Raw genomic sequence first — 23,694 nt, 5'->3', positions numbered from 1 at the left:
CAGGGAGCTGGATGGACACGGTGCCTGCAGGAACAGACCCAAACATGCCAACAAGCCCGGGGAAGACGCATAACCGGGCTCACCAAGAGACAAGCCAATGGCCCTAACAGCCAGCTACTGTGCTGAGTGGAAACTCTGCACCCGAACCCCAGTCCTCAGAGCGGTGCTGGGGAGGCTGCAGGGCTCTCTGTGCCCTAGTTTTCTCCTTTTCAGAGTGAAAACAATCAGTCTCGGTGAATATCTTCTTGTCAGAGTGAAATGATTTGCTATTTTAACACCCGGTTCTGTCATATTGGAGCTCTGATCACCCTCAGTGTCATCTTCCATAAGACAGAAAAACCTCCTGGGGAAAGACTTAAGGAAAATGAACTCTGGTGGAAAGGGAGGGATAATTTAGGACGGGAGTACCATTCCTGGTGCCCCAGGGTTCTTGCTCCAGAGATTGTACCAGGGCTCTAGGTGCCCCAAATGGATTGCTTCGTGAACTATGCACTGAAACGATAGCACAGTTTTGTCTTGCTTCCCAGAATCCTCCAGAAGTTGGAAAGGCTGGGTTTGTAGAACATCAAGGGAGCGTCTCCTGGGGACCTCAGAGAAGGGTGTTTAAAACTGAACAGAGCAGAAGGACTCTGTGCAGGGGTTGCTAACCGAAGACCAAGCATTTGGGCACTTGGTACAACCAAGCGTGAAGGACTGGCCATGCTGGTCCCTCTCATCTGTGCCCACCATGCCAGGAGAGCTAACCAGTCCTCTGACCTTTAACTCATACTCTACACTGTCCCATGCTCTCTGGCTCCCACCTCGTCCCTCTTTATAACAATGTCTACATTTGTCACAGATCCTGCCCCTAGGAAATACTCCCCTTATCGTTCACTTTATCTCACTTAGCACACTGTGCTGTAATTACCCACGTAACTGTCCGCCTACTGAACTGGACGTGACGCGCGGGCACATTCTGTCTTCAGCCCCACGGTTGCCTCTGTCCAAAGCAACAGTAGGCATTTGTTGGATGAAGAATTACTGAAATATGCTTCTCTTACCAATGTGATTCCAGCCCCAATCTCACCCAAAACGATCGAAGGCCAAGGTGATCTGACTGAGAATGTCTCTAGCCACGTGCAGTGACACTGGTTTCACCTGGAAGCATTAGACATGCAGATGATCAGGTGGCATCCAAATCCGAGTGTTAACATCATTTTCAGGTTGGGACATATCGGTCTGAAAAGTTGGGAGCACCTTCCAAAGAGACCAGTTACTTCAGGTGCCCTTCCCTCAAGGGATGGCTCAAGAACCAAATGGGTGGCTGCAGATGCAGACAAGACACTGAGAAATGCAGGAGAAAGGTGTGTCCCTGCAGCAACATCATCCGTCCAGCTCCCACCACGTAATGGACTGGGAGCCCCCGAAACTTAGGCACAGACTCAAACCTTCTCCCACAATGTGTCTAGCCCAGCACTTCCTGGGAGGGCTGCAGCTGTGCCAGGCATGTCATGGTCTTGGTGGCACCTGGTGCTACTGTCATGGGAGAATGAAGACCCAGGAGACAGAGACCCTGCAGTGACTGACAGTGAGGCAAGCTCACTGCATTTTAATGAGAGACCCAATTTTGTTTGGGACAAACACAATGGCTCTTTATTCACCGGATGTTCTAGGCAAGAACCAGTCAGAAAGGCCCCAGAATGATTACAAGACAAAGGCAGGGCATTGTGTGCACTTCCGCCTACTGTGGCAGGAAAGCCCGATTGCAAGAGTACTGCTCACTGAGCTCTGCCTGGACCCACCACTCCCCTCAAAACACTGGGTGTCTGGGACATGTCAGAGTCTAGTCATCACTTCTCAGTGGAAGGTGGATAAAGCCATAGCAAACATTGATGGGCTCAAGATTGCGAAAGAAGGAGGTGGAGACAAAGAGTGCATGGGAGGCAGGATGGCTGCTGGGCTTAGCTAGGTAATCATCGACCGTAAGCTGATCAATGCACTGAGGCTGTGAGGTGACAAGAGACCAGTGAGGGCAGTGAAATATCACCTCTGACCCCACCATGAGGCAAGAGGTCAGAAAGCTCAAGTTAACAGCTCATACCTGTGTACTAGTGATGGAGCTCAAGGCTTACCCTTCCCACATTTTGTTTTCTTCACCTGCAAATGCAGCTACTGATATTCATGAAGGGGTATGATGATTAAGTGAAAGGAATCCTGTACATACATCCTAAGTGTTGAGACTTTGGCTCACTTTGTTATGTTCTAGGGGACAAGAGAGACCCCACATCTTCTATATACTTCAAACAGAACATTTATTAAGTCTTAAATAGTATAAAGATGAATAGCACAGAGTCATACTGTACCGGAGAGTTTACTAAAAATTCAACGACTTAAATAGGACATGGGAAGACAAAAGAAACTGTCTCTGGAGCAGGATTGGTGGCAAAGCAATTCATCATGGTCATAGCAAGACTACAAAAACGGGAATAGGACTGTGAATGGGACACGGGAATTCTGCTAGGCGGAAAAGTTTACAAGATAGATCCAGGGCCCTCTGACCAAGGCATGACTCATGATTATGTGACCTCAGTACCCCAATAGTCATCAAGGACAAAGCCAGGAAAACTCCTAAGGGAGGCTACCCCTGGTTGGGCATCTTAGGGGAGTTGTAGTGATTGTTCACATTTCAGGTTAATGGTCAAAAAGAATTCAGCGGAGGCTCAATTCATACGAAGACGCAACAATGGGTTTGGGGCTTTCAGTGTTGTCTGCAGCCTTCTGCAAACTCAGAATTTAAACTCGAACACTGCTTGGACACATCAGAAAGGAAAACCAAAAAAAAAAAAAGAAAGGAAAACCAACCGCCAGAAAAGGAAAGCGTGGGTGTGTCACACAACAATCAGATTGAGCCAATAATAGGAAGTGATCAAAGTTTATTTTATATATGATTTGCAAATTGAGGTCATATTTGATTAGGGAGCCAACATGTTCTGAAGATGAGATAACCTTGTTTTAGAGGGAAATGTCTCTAATATTGATAGCAGCTTGTCACAGAAATTTATTAAAGACAAAATATCATTTGAATAAAGAATCATTAAAACATCAAAATCCACAAGAAAACCTCATGAATCTAAGGAAGGTGACATAAATCACACATAATGATGTGCCTTACAAGGAACTATAGATCACAATGCCCTGACTGGTTCACAATCATTGAGGTCAATTAAAGTTGGAGCAAAACAAAGCATGATTTTTAACACAGGTTATATCAATATACCTAGGTTATTCTTCCATACTTTGACATGTGGTCAGGAGAGACCAGTCCTTGGAGAAGGACATCATGCTTGGAAAAGTAGAGGGGCAGCAACAAAGAAGATGCGAGAGAAGAGAGATTGCACCAACGGCTACACCAAACCACAATTGTGAGGGTGACAACGGACAGGCCTAGTTTCCTTCTGGTGTGCAAAGGGTCACTGTGGATTGAAGCTGACTCGATGGCACCTAACAACAAGCAGAAGAAGGCATTGGTTGGTTCAAAGACATAATTGCAAAGCATGAGGTCAAGAAAGGGGTGCCTTGGTGAGTCACAAAACAAGGACAGACTGAGTATTTTTTTTCTTTTTTTTTTTTTAATTTTAACAATTTATTGGGGCTCAAACAATTCTTTTCACAGTTCATATATATACATACATCAATTGTATAAAGCACATCTGTACAGTCTTTGCCCTAATCATTTTTTTCTCTTTTCTTCTTTTACATTTTATTAGGGACTCATACAACTCTTACCACAATCCATACATATACATACATCAATTGTATAAAGCACATCCATACATTCCCTGCCCCAATCATTCTCAAGGCATTTGCTCTCCACTTAAGCCCCTTGCATCAGGTCCTCTTTTTTTTCTCCTCCTCCCTCCCCCTTCCCCCCTCCCTCATATGCCCTTGGTAATTTATACATCGTTGTTTTGTCATATCTTGCCCTATCCGGAGTCTCCCTTCCCCCCTTCTCTGCTGTCCCTCTCCCAGGGAAGAGGTCACATGTGGATCCTTGTAATCAGTTCCCCCTTTCCAACCCACTCACCCTCCACTCTCCCAGCATCGTCCCTCACACCCTTGGTCCTGAAGGTATCATCCACCCTGGATTCCCTGTACCTCCAACCCTCATATGCACCAGTGTACAGCCTCTGTCCTATCCAGCCCTGCAAGGTAGAATTCGGATCATGGTAGTTGGGGGGAGGAAGCATCCAGGATCCGGGGGAAAGCTGTGTTCTTCATCGATACTACCTCACACCCTAATTAACCCATCTCCTCTCCTAAACCCCTCTATGAGGGGATCTCCATTGGTCGACACTTGGCAGACTGAGTATTTTTGAGTGACAGGTTGCTAAAACTTCCCTTGTCCAGAGCATAAGATCTAAGACAAAGAGTTTTGAGAAGGTGGTGGTTAGAAACGGGGGATTCTGTAGTATGCACATTCTTGACCAGATCACAAAGGGAGAAAAAAAAATGATAGAATTGGTTCCTAAGAAGCACACCAGCCTGTGTGATCATGAGGTGTCAATGGGATTAGGCATCAGGCAACAAAGATCCAGAACAAAAACAAAAAAATCATATCATTGTAAATGAGAAGGAGGGTGGAGTGGAGACCCAAAGCCCATCTGTAGACAATTGGACATCCCCTCACAGAAGGGTCACAAGAAAGAGATGAGACAGAGTTCAGTACAGCATCGATGAAACATACAACTTTCCTCTAGTTCTTTAATGCTTCATTCCCCCACTATCATGATCCCTATTCTACCTTACAAATCCAGTTAGATTAGAGCTTGTATATTGGTACAGATAAGAGCTGGAAACACAGGAAATCCAGGACAGATAAACCACTCAGGACCAATAAAGAGAGGACCAGGACACTAAGGAGAAGGTGGGGGATAAAATGGGAACCGATCACAATGATCTACATATAATCCCCTCCCAGGGGGATGGACAACAGAAAAGGGGGTGAAGGGAGACCTCGGTCATTATAAGACATGAAAAAAATTTTTATAAATTATCAAGGGTTCATGAGGGAGGGAGAGGGTGGAAGAAGGAGAAATGAGCTGATACCAAGGGCTCAAATAGAAAATGTTTTAAAAATGATGATGGCAACATATGTACAAATGTGCTTGACACGATGGGTGGATGGATGGATTGTGATAAGAGCTGTAATACCCCCCAATAAAATTATTTTTTAAGATAGAATTGGTTCCTAAACAATAAGTCTTGAGGTTGTATAAAAGGCTATGCTGAGCCTTTAGCTTCAATTGAATGATTTTACTTCAGATAAGATGTCTCTTTTTTATTTTATATCCTACATCAACCTCCAAAAATTTATAACTCCATTTTATCAGCATTGCCATGAAGAACAACTAAAATGATTACCCATTGACCTAAAGACAAACTTCCAATCTGACTATTGGAGTTTCCATTTCTGGGAATCACATAGATGATTCTTCAAAAGATATCATGTCAATAAGGCAAAGTGGTCCTTACTAAATTATGTAGACCGTTGTTTGACTGGAAGGTGACTGTAGAAACCAGTATCGTAATGACTCAAGGTTCAAAATCTCAGAAATCTCAATGCCAGAAAACTTGTAATGATTTTTCAGGTAGTTGAGGGTCAGCAGAAATGAGAGAGAGCCTCAATAGGAAGACTTGGACAATGGATACTACAGTGAGCTCCAACATACTCAGGATTATGAAGATGGTGTAGGAGCTGGAGGTTTTGGTCTTTAACATAGTTCAGAGCCGACTTGACAACAACTAGCAAGTTCAGAAGGATACTGGTCCCTGCTGCCTCGCAGCTAAGACAACTCCATCCCCAACCCTGCCCCAGCCACTCAGAGAGAAAGGTGTCAGGTGTGCTCATTTAAAAGAAAGACCTTGAAAGAGTCAAAGAGGGTTCAGTTCTAAAGAAAGAAGCTCTAATTCTGAAAAGGGTACAGGTAGGAATAAGGAGACCTAGTCTGAGACCCCTTGAATCGTACACTTAAGGAGACCACTTTCTTCACCGTCTCTCTGAGACCATCTAACATGATCTGTTTCTAACAGATCCTGTTGAGCACGATAGGGAAGAAAGGCTGTGAGGGCAGGAAAAGACTTAACATGCTGCACAGGCTGAGTTCTGGAGCTTCAGCAGTGGACACACATTGGGACACAGGAGGCCAGACTACTGGTGAGGGGGCAGAGCCAAAGATTCCCTCAACCACACAAGATTGGCCCTCACCCAGCTCCTGGCCAGGAACTGGGTTCCCAATTCCAGGAACTAGAGAATTCGAAGGCTAAGTTCAGGTCATGAACCACAGGATGGAGTCAACAAGATGGTCCACTATTATGACACCCAGAAGGGACCAGGATGCTGGAAGGGAGCCTAAAGCCATGGAGTGCTAATGAGTCACAGTCTTCACGGGATGGATTGAGGATGGTGATGTTTAGACAGGTTCGTAGGCCTGGAAGCCCCTGTATTCGGTTAAGAAGAAAAGGAGAGTGGGAGGGGCTGGGTTAAGAGTGGTGCATGGAAGAGGAGGACCTTGCGAGAGTTTGGCACACCTGGAATAGAAGTAGTAACCCTAGGTACAGGGCCCTGAGATTTAGAGAGAAAGCAGCTGCCAAGCCCAGGTATTGAGACAAGCATCTCTCTACTACTGGGGAGGGAGTTCAGGGCCAGGAGCTTAGCTGAGAGTAAACTGGATGGAGCCTAGTGGGAGTCCATAGAATATTTGTGGATCATAATCAGGGTATAGCCACAGACCCTAGGTCCAAAGAGAGCAGAGGAAGAAGGGTCATTAGGCCAACGAGCAGGCAGCCCTCACTGCAGGATAAGTGACAAATAAGGGAGACAATTCAGCCTGCTGGAGTCCTGATTCTGAAATACCCAAGGGGAAGTCAGTAGGTAAAATCCCAGTCGCAGAGTGGGACATGCTGACATCCCACAGGGCATGTGTGAGACGAGGAAACCTGGCAGTCGACAGAGAGAAGTCTGCTCATTATCAACAGGTCCTGCCCCATGAAGCAGTTTGCCCAGCTTCCTAACACTGCCTTCCTAAACAAAAAATACCATAAAGTAAGTGGATTTAAAGAATAGAGAATTATTGTGTAGTAGGTGTGGGGACAAGACACCCAAATTCAAGGTGTAAGCAGGGCGATAGTCTTTCTCTGTTGATGCTAGAGAAAGCTTCTTCCGTGTCTCTTCCAGTTTCTGACCACCCCAGTCACTTCTTGGCATTCCTTTCCTTGTAAATGGGGCTCTGGTGGCATAGAGGTTATGAGCTGGGTTGCTAACCACAAGGTCAGCAGTTCAAAACCACCGGCCACTCCATGGGAGAAAGGCAAGGCTGTCTAATCTCATTACTCTTGGAAACTCACAGGGGCAGTTCTAGCCTGTCCTATAGGGTCACTGTGAGTTGGCATCAACTGATAGCAGAGAGTTTGTTTTTCTGGAGTAGATGGCCACGTTCTTCCCCCTGTGTAAGACTTTTTGATAAAACACCACTAAGAAGGGACTTGGGAAACAGATGAGACATCCTACTCCTATAAAGGTTTATAGTCTTAGAAACCCACACGGGCAATTCTGAGTTGGAATCAACTCTATGTCAGTGAGTTGAATTTGAGTGGAAGGGATTGGGGCTAAGATCGGTCCTTCTGCAGCATGAAGGCATTTGATTTAGCTGTTGACAAAAGAAAACTCTTACATCCCAAGCAAATTCACATTTGTTGTTACAAGGCATAAGGCTTCAGCATAAATTTTGAGAGGGACACCATTTAATCCATAATAGAACTGAAATAGATAAAATCATCAGAGACCCTCACAAAGAGAATATCCATGTAGCATTTGTTAGAAAGTGACAAACTCCACATGGAAGAACACACCAGCCTGTGTGATCGAGTGGTCCCAAAGGGATCAGTTACCAGGCATCAAAGAACAAAAAATCATATCATTGACTGCACACCTCCATGATAGGATCGCTGAAGACAAATGGGTGCACAAGCAAATGTGGTGAAGAAAGCTGATGGTGCCCGGCTATCAAAAGAGATAGTGTCTGGGGTCTTAAAGGCTTGAAGGTGAACAAGCGGCCATCTAGCTCAGAAGCAAAGCCCACATGGAAGAAGCACACCGGCCAGTGCGATCACGAGGTGCCCAAGGGACCAGATATAAGGCATCATGCAAAAAAAAAAAAGATATATGTGTGTATGTATGTGTATATATGTGTATATGTATATATGTATGTGTATATATATTATATTAAATGAAGGGGGAAGTGCAGAGTGGAGACCCAAGGCCCAAGTGTCGGCCAATGGAGATCCCCTCATAGAGGGGTTTAGGAGAGGAGATGGGTTAATTAGGGTGTGAGGTAGTATCGATGAAGAACACAGCTTTCCCCCGGATCCTGGATGCTTCCTCCCCCCAACTACCATGATCCGAATTCTACCTTGCAGGGCTGGATAGGACAGAGGCTGTACACTGGTACATATGAGGGTTGGAGGTACAGGGAATCCAGGGTGGATGATACCTTCAGGACCAAGGGTGTGAGGGACGATGCTGGGAGAGTGGAGGGTGAGTGGGTTGGAAAGGGGGAACTGATTACAAGGATCCACATGTGACCTCTTCCCTGGGAGAGGGACAGCAGAGAAGGGGGGAAGGGAGACTCCGGATAGGGCAAGATATGACAAAATAACGAGGTATAAATTACCAAGGGCATATGAGGGAGGGGGGAAGGGGAGGGAGGGGGGGGAAAAGAGGACCTGATGCAAGGGGCTTAAGTGGAGAGCAAATGCCTTGAGAATGATTGGGGCAGGGAATGTATGGATGTGCTTTATACAATTGATGTATGTATATGTATGGATTGTGGTAAGAGTTGTTTGAGTCCCTAATAAAATGTAAAAGAAGAAAAGAGAAAAAAATGATTAGGGCAAAGACTGTACAGATGTGCTTTATACAATTGATGTATGTATATGTATGAACTGTGAAAAGAATTGTATCAGCCCCAATAAATTGTTAAAATAAAAAAATAATAATAATAATTAAAAAAAACAAATGAAAAAAAAAAAGAAGAAAGTGACAAACTGATGTGGGGATTGTGACAGGTAAGCTCAGTGTCAAGTTGACTGGGTCAGGATGCTCAGTTTGGCAATGAGGATTCCTCCATAATGTTATCTAAAATAATATAATCAACAATGGGATTGGCTCTGAGAGACTGAGGTAGTTTATTGTGCCAACCTAGCCGATAAACACATATGGGTTTGTTGAAGGACGGAGGGATAAATGGCTCTGTGAGCCTCGCCTTTCTAGTTTCTTGGGTCTCTTGCTTTCTGATGGTTGGACCAGGGTGCAGCTGCCTTAGGCAGTTCCTTGCTTTAGCTGGCAAGGCTGATTTCCTGCAAGAGTCTGAGGAGAAGCCACATGGACCTACCCCGAGGCAACCCTGGGTACTGGAGCAGCTGTGTAGAGACCCCTGACAGTGCTGAGATGCTTACATGCTCACTGACTCGGCTTTCCTCCTGCAGTCTGCTCATTGTGCATGTTTTGTGAGATGGAGGAAGACTTTGTGGATTGGTGTCAGACATATGAGTTAATGTTGGGCTTGTGGGCTTGGGCAGCACTGGGTTGGGATGTTTTCTTGATGTGCACTTAATCTTTATATAAAACTCTCTCTTATACACGAGTTTCTGTGGATTTGTTTCTCTAAAGTACCCAGACTAACACAGAGGCCAAGAAGTGGTGGGGAGTTTAAGGTGGTATGCCACCTTTACTCAGGTCAGTCCTGATGGCGTTTCCTCCTGGGCATGATCTGCTGTGTGCATTGTAGGTGCCGTAGAGAGTTTCTTCACATATTTCTGGAGTGGGTCTTCCCTCTGGCTCATCAACCGCTGGCTCTTTGGACTTGAGATAATGGCCTGCCATATTGCCTGCCACTCCTGGGAGATGTCAGAATTTGTCATTGAACCTGCTACTAGACCTACTGACCTTGGATTCATTAACCTCTGCATCGACCAGCTATGGTATTCTTGCTTCTTCTTCCTGCTTCCTGATTAGTCTTCCTGCTTCCTCAGGCCCCCAACACGTGAGGAAACCCCCCTAGCTTAACCTCTGACCCATGGACTGAAACCAGATTGGATTTATGTACTTTTACAATTACATGAGCAAATTTCTTGATATGTTTTCTTCACATATTTTGATTCCATTTTTGCTTCTCTAAAAACGTCAGCTTAACTCGGGGTTAGAATATGATGATTTATAAAATAAGTCCACACATGCCTTCTTTTAGTACATAAAGGGCGACCCAAGCACTACTCTGTTTTAATACACTTTCTCTTCTTTCCCGGGAGCCCTGTAGGAGGCTTATTCCATGTGCTGCCCTCAACAAAGAGCCTGAGGAATGCACAGCTTACACCATGGTGCTTCAGGTAGTCCTGTGGTCACACCATCTCAAACTGCTCACGGTGTCCCCAAAACACCCAGTCTCCACAAATGGATCGCAGTCAGTTGGGCTATGTCAGAAAATCCTGGGGAAGTCTCAAAAAATACAGTTGGAAAACAGGAATTCTGATACAATGTGTGTGGGAGAGATCCTAGGGAGTCACAATTAGGTTTAAACACCCTAGGACAGTGGTTCTCAGCCTTCCCAATGCTGCGACCCTTTCGTACACTTCCTCATGTGGTGGTGACCCCCAACCATAACATTATTTTCATTGCTACTTTCTAACTGTCATTTTGCTACTGTTGTGAATCGGACAACCCCTGTGAAAAGGTCATTTGACACACACTCCCCCCCCCCCAATAAAACCACTGTCTTAGGTGATTATGAAGCACAATCAACTTGGAAAGCACCAATTTATGCAAAATTTTACAACTGTCCAGCCAATAAACATGATATTATCAAAAGGCCTATAATGACAATATTAAAAATAGCATACTTCCAATTTTGGAAATAATTTCTATACCTATCTTACGAGAGAGAGAGAGAGAGAGAGAGAGACTGTGATAGGGTGCCCTAAGTTGTACTCCCTAGGTGTACAACCACCTGAGTGCTAGCTAAAGGATTGGTGGTAATTGTCTTCTCTGAGACATACATTTTTTTAAGCTATTCAAACCACTATTTGGGTTTGAGGAATATGCAGGGATTTGGGGGTTTTGTTTTGTTTTTTTTTAAAAGCCTACTATACATCTATATCTATAGATAGATAGATAGATAGATAGATAGATAGATAGATAATCAGCCTATCTCAAGAAATGAAATCAACAACATCCTGTTAAAACACTCACCCCCCATCTTGAGTTGAATTTCCAGGAGCCCTGGTGGTGTAGTGGTTACGCATTGGGCTGCTAACTACGAGACCAATAGTTCAAATCCATCAGCCACTGCTCAGAAACTCACAGGGGCAGTTTGACAGTGTCCTGTAAGGTCACTGTGAGTCCACATCCACTCACTGACAGTGAGTTTGTGTTTGGTGTTCTTAGCACAGTGTCATATGGCTGCAGAATGGGCTTCTCGCCCTTCCCCCTTTTAAGAAACTGACCTTAGTCTTCCAAGTGTTTCTACAATGTAGATCTAAAGGGAGTGGTAGGGGGGAGGGAGTATTAGAACTGATTGTGATAATGTATATATAACTCTTTTAAAAGGCTATTTGACTATGGACGTGCATGATATATTACTATTCTATCAAGAAAACTACTAAAAATAAAAAGAAAAGAAACTTGACCAGTGGTTACCATGGGTGAAGAAGGAATAGTTTTTGCTTAGGGGGCATTGAGTTTATATCAATGGTGGTGGAATCATTTGGAAAAGGCTATCAATAAGGACTGTACAACATGACGAGTATGATCAGTGGCACTGAATTGTGCACGCTGAATTGGAAAATGTTTTCTTGTGTATATTTTTGGCATCATTATAGAAAATAAGTACATGAATAACAAGAGTACAAGGAAGAAGAAAGTGTTCTACATCTGATCATGGTGACAAATGAACAACTCTTCTTGATATGAGTGAATTATTGAATTGTATCATATGTGGATGAAGTACCAGTAAAACAGTTTTAAAAAGTAATAAAGGGGGTGAAATACGGCTCATAGGCACTAGGAAGGCTCTCTACCTGGTTACTTGGGAGACCAGATTAGAAGATTATGTGACCTGAGAGCAGAAGCCAACCTTCTTCTTGGTGTTTAACATTAGAGTAGTGGACTCACACAATATTTGTCCTTTCGTGAATGACTAACTTCACTAACTTCCAGGTTAGTCCATACCAGGAGGTATGTCATGGTTTCATCATTCTGTTTGAGTATTCCATAGACTGCCAAAGTATAACCCAATCTGACTTGGAAGAAGTATGAGTGCTCCTTACAGGCAAGGATGGGAAGACTTCATCTTACATCCTTTGGCATGTTGTCAGGAGACCAGTCCCTGGAGAAGGACACCATGCTTGGTAAATTGGAGGAGCAGCCAAACATAAAAAGGTGGGGGGGGGAGGGCCTTGAAGGAGATGAATTGACACAGTGGCTGCAATGATGGGCTCAAGCACAGGCACAAGTGTGCACAGGACTGGGTCCTGCTGTGTTATAGAGTGGCTATGGGTCAGAACCAACTCAATGGTACCGAACAAGAGCAGCAAGGATTCCATTGTGTGTAAGTCCAGAGATTCTTTATCCATTATTCTTCTGATGGACATGTGGCTCTTTCCAGATTCTTGCTATTGCGAACTGTCTTGTGATGAGCATGGGAAAGCGTGCATTTGAGTTCTGTCTCATTTCTTTGGGGCATGCATATTCCCAGCAAAGGTATAGCTGGGCCAATATGGTATGTCTATTCACAGGTGTTTTAGGTAGTGCCACAACACCTTCCATGATGATAGTGAACATTTACAAGACCATCAGCGGGGTATACAAGTTCCAATCTCTCTACACCCTCTCCGACATTTATTGTGTTCTCTCTCTCTCTCTCTCTCTCTCTCTCTCTCTCTCTCTCTCTCTCTCTCTCTCTCTCTCTCTCTCTCTCTCCCGCTCTCCTTTTTTTTAAACTGGGCTATCCTTGTGGGTATGAGGTAATATCGCATCATTGTTTTGATTTGCATCTCCCAGGTGACCAGCGATCATGAGCATTTCCTCATGGGTTTAGCCATTTGAGTGCCATCCTTTGATATGAATTGTCAATTAATTTCAGGGTCACATTTAAACATTACAGGAGTGCATCGGAAGGACATGATGCAAGATGATATCAAGGGCTTCCTGATCCACAAACAAGCTGATACCCACAGTGTCTTGGAAAGGGAGGTGTCCTAAGGTAGTCCACGGGGAAATCACTTAAGAGAGGAGGACTTGAACTAATATAAGACCATTTTAAATTGGTCTTTCATGGCTTGTCTACTTCTATTTATTCCTGTCTCGTTACACAAAATATTTGAGGTGGAACAGCCTGTCAGTTAATCAGTACATCTCATCCTTGTGACACCATTTGCTCCTAATCAACCTGTGTCACAAGCTAGGTGAGGACCCCATGCCACCCGATGTGCATCTCAACAAGATTCTTTTCTCTGTGAAGCTGTGCATCTCCAAGCAGGAGTCCGGCAATGGATGCTTCCCAACGAATGCCAGAAACCAGGCTGTGGACCCTTGAGGAGACCAGAAGGAGGGGCCATGGTTCCGGGGGGTGGATGTACTTGGGCCGGATCTAGAATAATGTTGGAAAGTTGCATAAGCAGAAGGGAGAGAGCCATTGATGGACAATAAATGAAAGGAACAATATGAGTCTAAGTCCCAATATAATATCGCCTTGGAGGATCTGCTGAGACTATGAGGATACAGGCTTGGAAAAGTTTGATTCTTTCTGAGACATAGATAAATAAAATCTATTAGGATATCTCTGTCCATTCCAATGCATTCATCATATGAATGATAATGAGGTAATGGGTATTTCCTGCTCAAAAAACCCCTCCTACAGGTATGGTAGAACCCTGTAACAGATGAAAGGGGAAGAATCCAAGAAGAACCAAATCTAAGCTGGAGACCATCTTGACGAACGGCTAAGTGTACACACATACGCTTCCCTGCGTTGTCAGCTAGCGGCTCTAAACGCAACAGTGCCCCAGTAACAAGAAACACGTCTAGTGCCCAGCTCTCAGCTTCTAATTCCACTTTCCAGCGAAAGCGCCAGGGCTCTTTGAAGAAATGCAGGGTGCTCGGACTGAGGGAGAAAATCCAGAGTGCTCCTGGAGCATTCTCAGGGTTATCAGGTAAAGAAGCCCCCAAGCCAAAAGAAGCCAGTTTACAATGATAGGTAAAGGTAAAAAAGTCCATGGCCAAAGCTGGGACCATCCGATCAATTAAATAAATAGCATAGTATTGGGTTACCACCCAAGGTATTGAATACTCATCCAAGGCCCCATACTCATATCAATAAGCATGAATGAGAGATCAATAAACAGGGAAGAATCGAATCAACTATTCTGTGCAAGATGATTACAGATCATTTCACCTCCAAGGAGATGGATCATAACACCTCATTCCTTAAACACTGGCTGTGTTTAGTGACTTTCTTCCAAATACCCTGGTACAAAAGTGAAAATAAAAGATTTCTAAAATGAGGAGCTGATGCCAAGGGCTCAAGTAGAAAGCAAATGTTTTGAGAATGATGATGGCAACAAATGTACAAATGTGCTTGACACACAATGGATGGATGTATGGATTGTGATAAGAGTTGTCCGAGCCCGCAATAAAATGATTAAATAAGTTAATTAGCTAAAAAAAAAAGATTAACTTCACCATGAAGGCAGGTGGTAAACACTGCCTCAGCCAGATTGTCAGAGTCAGCATCTACCGACAGTGGTAAGCCTGATTGGTCGTACCTAGCCCTGATAGGTTGTGAGAAGCTCGGCCTTTACCCCTGTTGTCTTGTCTCACTCTCCAAACTCTTAGTCCCCTTCTAGTCATTCAAAAGGTGTCAGACAAATCCCAATAAAAGAACGTTTTACAAAGAACACAGCCGGTGGTACTCCTCCAAGCTCTCAAGATCATCAAAGACAAGGCAATCTGAGGAATTGCCACATCTAAAAGGGGCTTAAACACATGATGACGGAATGCAGAGGAATGTGCTAGTGAGGTGCTACCCAGGAAAAAGAGTGAATAAGTTGAAAACTAAAGAAATGTTTTTGTTTTTTTTTAAAAGAAAGCCTACGAGGCAATTGAAAATACTATAGCTTAGATCAGGTGCACCTGTGTGCTTAAAGGGACAGCCTTGCTCTGCAGCACTTTAGAGCAGTCCATGAGGCAGATTTGTTCGTGCAGTGCATCGCTTGATCTCTTGACTGCTGCTTCTATGAGCATTGACCGTGGATCCAAACAAGAAGAAATCCTTCACAATGTTAGTCAATAGTAATGTATCAGAGGTGGTCCATTAATTGTGGCAAACGTACCAAACTAGTATTACGTTTATAATAGGAAAAACTGGATGCAGTTTATGGGGATGCTCTTTACTATCTTTGCAGGTTTTCCCAAAATTTGAAGCTGTTGCCAAACAAAAAGTTTCTAAAAGACACAAATGCTTAGGGTGATCATATGAGGCAGGGTTCTCTAGAGAAAGGGACCAGAACACTATGTATGTGTATATATATATATATATATATATATATATATATATATATATATATATATATATATATATATATATTAAAAATCAAATATATGTATACAAAGGGTTAAGTTCAACTCACTTCTGTGGAACAGTTAACTTACTGGTAGTCCTTCAACTCATGTGGGCTGCGGGGTCCAAGGTCAAGGAAGCAGACAGCAGAGTCCTCCCTGGGGCAGGACCAGCAGAGACTGCCCACAGACAACAAGCAGCGGGGTGGGTCACCGACAGTCAGTAGCTCAGGAGCTTAGTGAAGCAGGCCCGGATGAGATGTCCAACGCAAGCAAAGCAAGATGACCGAATCTACCAGCCACGAGCTCAGCGAGGTACGCACAAGCAGCATGGAGAAGCAGGTCCCAAGCGAAGCTCGGGCTCTAGCGACCAGATCCCCAGGCTGGCCTAGTCCACAGGTGGTATCGCTCACAGGTTGAGGCAGAGGACTTAGCTACGGTAGCAGTTCGAACGCTCCAGCACATACCAATCACCAGAGAGCAAGGGAGAGAGGGGTGAGCCTTGCAGAGCCATTTATCTCTTTGCCCTCCCATCAAATTGCAACCTGATTAATCCCACCTGTTCCTACTGGCCAGGTTGACACAATAAACCTAACTACCACAGTGATAGTTCTAGATGGCAACAAAGTCTCTTATACTGACTTTTGCTGGGTACACCGTACCTACTCAGTGCCCAGCCCAAGGTTTGACTTGAATATAGATACTGTCTCGGTGACGTGGTGAAGGAACTCTGGTGGTATAGTGGTTGTAGTGGTTACCCATTAAGCTGTTAGCCACAAGATCAGCAGTTCAAAACCACCAGCCACTCTATGGAAGAAAGAGGAGGCTGTCTACTCCCATAAAGAGTTACAGTCTCCGAAACCCACAGGGGCAGTTTTACCCTGTCCTGTAGGGTAGCCATGAGTCAGCAATAATTCAAGGGCAGTGAGTTTAGTTTTCTGGTTTTTACTACTGAGTCTAACCAGTGGCACTACACAGAAGAAATGCCTAGTGGTCTGCTTCCTGCTAGGTGACTTCAAATTGATAATAGCTTCATGCTCATTATGGCCTCGTGTGTCCTAGAACTGCCTCATAGGATTTTCTATGCTGCAACCTTTACAGGCGCATGTGTTCATGTCATTCTCCATGTGTGCTTATTTACTTATGTGTGTATATGCATACATACACATGTATATATAAATATAGATACTGTATATCGAGACACATAAAATATTGTGTTGCATATATACAGTGTATGTATACATATACATATATATGTGCATACACAGTTATCCCTTGGTATCCGCAGGTGGCATTGGTTCCAGGACCCTTAGCAGATACCAAAATTCATTCATTCAAGTCCTTATAAAAATGTTGCCTCCTTTATACTATAAATGATTTCTAAACTATTTCTAAAACCTAATGCAATGTAACTGTTTTTTAAATATCATTTTCTGTTCCCTTGTAGCCTATGAGAGATTCCTTTGATCAGCTCATAGCGTTTGAGGATCCTTTTTATAAAAATATATTCCATCAGTGTTTGGTTGGGCTGTCAGTGCATACAGAGGAGTCCATTCTCGCATTCACAATTGTTATCATCAATAAAGCCTCTGCACACTAGTGAATATTACCATTATTCAGGAATAAACACAGGACCGTGGATTCGGTTTCTGAGAGCCTCTAATCACGACACTTTGGCCAACCAATCAATACTTGCCTGGCGTTATGTGTGCTTTAGTGTCAATACATCTTCTGCAATATACATCACTGATTCAGTGACATTGAACACAGAGCCATCGTGTTGTCACTGATGCCTGAACAAAGCTTACCTAGTTTCTTGTTTCTCTATAAGGCACATCACACCACAGAAACAAGAGACAACAAACACTTCCACACTGCACTTCAGGGTCACCATAGACAGCAAAACTACCACCAGAACATGGAAAAGGCAGGAATCCAAACTAGAATTCCAAAAGGACGCTGTGTCTAAAACAGGAAGTGCCCAGGTCCAAAGAGATATGTTGCTAAGTGTGTCTTTGAGTCAGATGTGTAGGGAAGTCAGAAAATATGTGTATAGTTCTTTAAAAAGAAAACAACAACAACAATTCCGCACCATCGAGTCAAGGCTGACTCATAGCAACCACCTGTGGGTTTCCGTGACTGGAACTGTTTACAGGTGTCCAACGCCCAGGCTTTCTCCCTTGGAGCTGGTGATGGTTTCACACTGTCAACCATGTGTTTGCAACTCAACCTGTAACTGCCACACCACTGAGGCCCCTGCAAGGTTCTTAATTGGCATTATTTTAGTGCCTTCTCAGTGATTTAAAAGCTGTGTGTGCGGCAAGGGAAGGTGATTGTAATGAAAAATCCGTCGTGAGCAGATTTACTCATTTCCAAGTGAGGGCACACCTGCGTAACATTAGCGGCAAGTGTGGGATGTCCATAGTCACGAGAACGGAACTGTTTAAGGCAGTGCTGCTTCGTCCCACCTCAGCTGGGCACTTACACACCTACCAGTGCCAAATCCTCATGCCAGTGCACCCCATTGGGAAAGTATAATCAAAACCAAAAATTGCCTGTCAAACCCAGACCTGCTGTCCACAACAGTTGAAGAGAAAGAAATCCATTTAATTATGAAATAAGCACTAAACCAGACTGTGATGTGCATCACAGACAATCCACTAAAGAGATTGCAAAGATAGAAAAAAGAATTTTATCTTCTCATCCGGCCAAGCGGATGAAACTCATTTCAACATCATCTCGAGGTAAATGATAACTAGGCCTGAAATCAGTGAGCTGGGCAGCACAACAACCTTTGTCATGCACAACTCACCCCGCTAGCCACCAGGGAGCTGGGGTGGCTAATTGCCTTTCCCCGAAGAAAATAACTGTCTCATTTCCTTAGGGCCAGAACGGGGGCTGCAACTCCAAGTGCCAGCCGAATTCCACTTCCGGGCCTCCCGGAAAAATGGAAAACGGACGTTCTTCAAAGGGATAGCTCCTGGGTCCTGGGCTGTAAAATTGCCAAGAGGTTTACTGAACCTCTAAAAGCAAGATTTACTTGCATTTCAAAGAGGCAGGGAGGAAATTTAAAATTAAAAGACTTCTAAAGTGACCGGCTCTGAGGGAAACAAGGGGATCTCATGCCCACCCCCTTACCTTTTTCACCTTCAGAGAGACTTAAGCTCCTCTCCCTCTCTGTATGCTCCGTATCTCTGTGTATCTGTCCTTACTGTGCGTCCGAGAATGACCTCACAAGTACCGTGAATATTAATTTCTGCCTTATGAATCAATTTTAGCGAGGAGGTTAACTCACAGATCCAGTCTGTAGATCATTAGAATCAACCCTGTGTGTATCTATAGGGATACTTATTTCTACAGGTGTGCGCCATCGAAACCTCTGTGTCTACGTCTTGATGTATGTGGGCTGCAGTAATATATGGCTATAGGTGAAGATGCTAACGATGGTAGCTGAGAGCCAGAGTCTAGGCTTCAGGAAAGGAAGCAGTGGGGACATAAGCTCGCGCAGGGTCTCTCAAGGAAAGGAGGGAGCCAAAGGCCGGGGCTCTAGGTCATGGGCGGTGTGAGCTTATTCGCTAAGCTCACCAAATGCCAATGCGATTGTGTTTCCTGTGGAAACCTGATGGGGTTCGGTTCTGCAGGCTGACAGGGCACATTAGCAGTTCAGAAGAACGGCCACCAGGGAAGGGCTCCGGATGCTCCAAGGTCAAAGGATTGGAAGAAAGGACACTGAAGTCTCAAAGAGGCCGGAGGGCATTGGTAGATACCTGCTTTCCCCACATATTTCACGCCACCGCCCCGAGAGGGGATACAGAGGCTTTCTCTAGGCAAGGACCCCAAAGGGAATGCTCAAGGGACACAGTCGTCCTCCTTCGGAGTCGGTGCTGCCCGGGGGTAGAAGGATAGGTAGCTTTGTCCACATCTGAAGCGGTGGCCCAAATTGGCTCCCCTCAGTTCCTCACAGAGAACCTTAATACATTTTTGAGGAGATGACTCCTGAGAAGCGCTGCTCGCAGAATCAAAGTAACCAAGCAGCACAAGAGTGACTGGAGACATTCTGACCCTGATGTTGTCACTGGTAAATCTAAGGAGTCTTGAATCTCACAAGGTGGGGAGTGGAGCGCAAGCCGTTGAAACACCACTGGCTGTCAGTAACAAGGAGTTCCCCACTTTCTCTGCCACTCGCTCTCCAAGACTGCAATGTGTTTAAGATGAACACACGCCTCTTTAACCACACCAGGGGGTACCCAGAGCAAAGCCGGATTGTTTTTCATAGCTATTTATTTAAAGTTTTGGTTTTTTAAAAAATAAACAACCTTCTCACCTTCTAAGTACTCTCCACATGCTTAATCCATCTGTCAAATCTGCAATTCTATTCTTGCTTGCCTAGCAGAGCTTTCTCCCATTTGGGGTATTTTTTTTTGGTGGGGGGTTACCACCTCGTATAAACAGCATCATTTTTTTATTTAAACATTAATTTTATTTAATATATTTATAAAACTAAAATTATTCTTTTTTAAATTTTTTAAATAAATCTTTATTGGGGCTCATACAACTCATCACAATCCATACATACATCAATTGAGCAAAGCACCTTTATACATTCATTGCACTCGTCATTCTCAAAATTCGCCTTCCACTTGGGTTCCTGGAATCAGCTCGGTTTCCTTTTTTTTCCCTCCCCCTCCCTTCCTGCTCCCCCCTTCCCCCTGGTCCCTTAATAGTTTATAAATAATTATTTTATCTTATCTTACACTGCCCGGCGTCTCCCCTCACCAACCTTCCCATTGCCCATCTCCCAGAGAGGAGGTTACTCATAGATCTCCAAGATCGGTTCTCCCTTTCTATACCCCCTTCCCTCCCGGTGTCACCACTCCCACCACTGGTGTTGAGGGTTCATCCATCCTCGATTCCCTGTGTTTCCAGATCCCTACTGCACCGCTGTACATCCTCTGGTATAACCAGGTCCGCAAGGTAGAATTGGGGTGATGATAATTGGAAGGGGAGGAAGCGTGCAAGAACTAGAGGAAGGGTTTGAGTTTCGTTGTTGCTACACTGAACCCTGAGTGACTCATCTCCTCCCCACTACCCCTCTGCAAGGGATGTCCAGCTGTCTACAGATGGGCATTGGGTCCCCATCACGCACTCCCCCCTCATTCATGGTGGGTCCCCATCACGCACTCCCCCGCTCCCCTTTACCCCCCCCCACCTTTGTTGTTTGATACCTGGTCTCCTCTGCCCTTCACGATCACCCATGTTGGTGTGCTGCTTCTGTGTGGGCTTTGTTGCTTCTGGGCTAGATGGCCGCTTGTTTGCTTTCAAGCCTTCAAGTCCCCAGACGCTATATCTCTCAGTGCCGGGCACCATGAGCTCACCACACTTGCTTATGCACACCTTCGTCTTCAGCGTTTATGTGAGGAAGGTGATCACACAATGATTGTTTTTGTTCCTTGGTGTCTGCTACCTGGTCCATTCAACACCTTGTATTCGCTTAGGCTGTGTGCTTCGTCTCTGAGGGCTTTGTTGCTTCCGAGCTAGATGGCCACTTGTTTGCCTTCAAGCCTTTAAGACCCCAGATGCTATATCTTTTTGATAGCCGGGCACCATCAGCTTTCTTCACCACATTTGCTTACACACACGTCTGCCTTCAGTGATCATGTAGGGAAGGTGGGTATCATACAATGACTGTTTAGCTGGGCGAGGTGCTATTGTATTGAGGAAGTGTGCGTGAGGAGGCCCAGTGTCCATCTGCTACCCTACTACTGAACCTATAAATATATGCACATAAGTCTATTGCCCCCATAATCACAGATATATTTACATATGTACATATCTGTATTTAGGCTTCTCTGTATGCACTTTGCCTCCTACTCCTTTCCTCTATTTCCTTTCGCTTTCCTCCCGACCCATTACCATGTTCAGCCTTCATTCTGGTTTCAGTAATTCCTCTCAGTTACCTTTCCCTTGGTCACTCCCTACCAGTCCTCCCATCCCCTCCCTCCTCTGGTTTTGAACCACTCACTGTTCCCTTGTCCCTGTGTTGGGTGACACCTCCTCCCTTCCCCTACCTCCCACGCTCCCATGTCCCTCCAGGACCGCTGGTCCCGTTATTTTCTTCTCTCATTGTTTGTCCAGCCTATCTTGTCTAGGTGGACCTGCTGATATAGTAATATGTGCATACAAATGCAGATGACTTTGACAGCGCCCAAGTGGCACATATGAACATGGCTTCGACAGCAGCAACACCAACACGCTGATAAGCAGAAAAGCCACTAACATACAAAATTTACAAGGTTAAAAAAAATTTTTTTTTAAGACAAAACAAAAAGATAGCAAAAGACAATTGCTAGTAGTTCAAGGTCTGTTTGTTGGCCTTTAGGAGTGTTTTCCAGATGAAACTTATGTGGTGCCACGTCCTGGCCCCAAAGTCCATCCTTTATACTCCCTCAGGATCTCTTTGCTCTGCTTCCCCCGCTGCTCCATTGCATGCCCCCAGTGTTTTGCCTCAGTGTGGCGGGGTCAGCTCAGTCGCACATCCCCCCACTGTGTCTCAGGTGCTGTCCCCTGTAGGGCCATGGGTTGGTGCAGGATGTCGCATCTCTCAGTGTGGCCAGCTGTATGGTCCTCTCTGCACGATGGGCCCTTCAAGCTGGGCTATCGTTCTGTGGCTTGGTGGGCCCCGGTGTACTCCACTACGTCCTTTCTCCTTCCTTTGTTTCAGCTTCCTTCTGGATGTGGTGTGGTGGGTCAGTTCCTTTCCCACACCAGACTATTTTCATTTTCTGTGGTATTCCCTTCGAATGTGGGGGTCGGGCTAATTCTGGTTTCGGCCAATGTATGGTCCACCCTCTTTGTGTAGTCCTCCGTACTTTACATTGCCCTCCTTGTTTGGTGTGTCATGGTGGGGTCTGTCTGCATGTTCCAGTTCTGTGGGGACACAACCGATACTCTCTCCCGGGTGGGTTAGTACCCTGTTCGCCCCCCATACCATCCACTCGGATTCTCCCCCTCCCGGTTCTCCCTCCCCCTGCCCCACTTCTCCTTCTTTGTGCTGGGCTCTCATGTACCTCCCTAAGTGTGGCCTGCCTTCCCTCCAACTATCTATGCTTACCCCCGTTTATTGTGGGATGGATGTTTATTTTTCTATTTCTGTCATGCTGATTGTACTTACCTCAGGGGACTCATGTTGTACCTGTCCCTTTGGGTCTGGCTTACCTCGCTTAACATAATTCCTTCCAGCTCTTCCCATGAAATAATGTTTCGTGTGCTCATCCGTGCTTTTCAGTGCTGCATAGTACTCCATTGTGTGTATGTGCCAAAGTTTACTAATCCACTCGTCTCTCGATGGAAACTTAGGCTGTTTCCAAGTCTTTGCGATTGTGAATTGTGCCGCAATAAACATTGGAGCGCATATGACTGGTCGTGTTTTATTTGCTGCTTCAACCAGGTATATGCCCAGTAGAGGGATGGCTGGGTCATAAGGTAGATCAATTTCCATTTTCTTTCAGTATCTCCAGATTGCTTTCCACAGTGGCTGTACAAATCAACACGACCACCAGCAGTGGAGGAGGGTTCCTATTTCACCACAGCCTCTCCAACACGTGTTGCTCTCTGATTTGCTGATCTGGGCTAGCCTCAGGGGTGTTAGGTGGTATCTCATGGTTCTTTTGATTTGCATTTCTCTTATGGCTAGGGACTTTGAGCACTTTCTCATGTGCTTATTGGCCATATGGGTCTCCTCTCCAGTGAAAGTTCTTTTCAGTTCTTTTGCCCACTTCCTTAGGGGGTTAACTGTTTTCCTCTCTTTGTAGGTCACAATGGTAAACAGCATCTTAATATCATAGCATGTTAGTCCTATTTTTTAAGTCTTTGGGTAACACATATTGCAATCTTTTGGAATAACATGATACAAAGGCCAGGAGCCCTGGTGGCACGGCGGTTAAAGCACTCTGCTGCACACAGAAAAGTCCAAGTTTTGAACCCACCAGCCCCTCAGAGGAAGGATGTGGTCATCTGCTTCCGTAAAGATCAGGGCTTGGAAACCGGCG

Source organism: Tenrec ecaudatus, chromosome 9 (genome assembly GCF_050624435.1).
Source record: "Tenrec ecaudatus isolate mTenEca1 chromosome 9, mTenEca1.hap1, whole genome shotgun sequence".
NCBI classification, from domain to species: domain Eukaryota; kingdom Metazoa; phylum Chordata; class Mammalia; order Afrosoricida; family Tenrecidae; genus Tenrec; species Tenrec ecaudatus.
The sequence above is the reverse complement of the archived record's forward strand: the minus strand, read 5'-3'. Positions refer to the sequence as shown.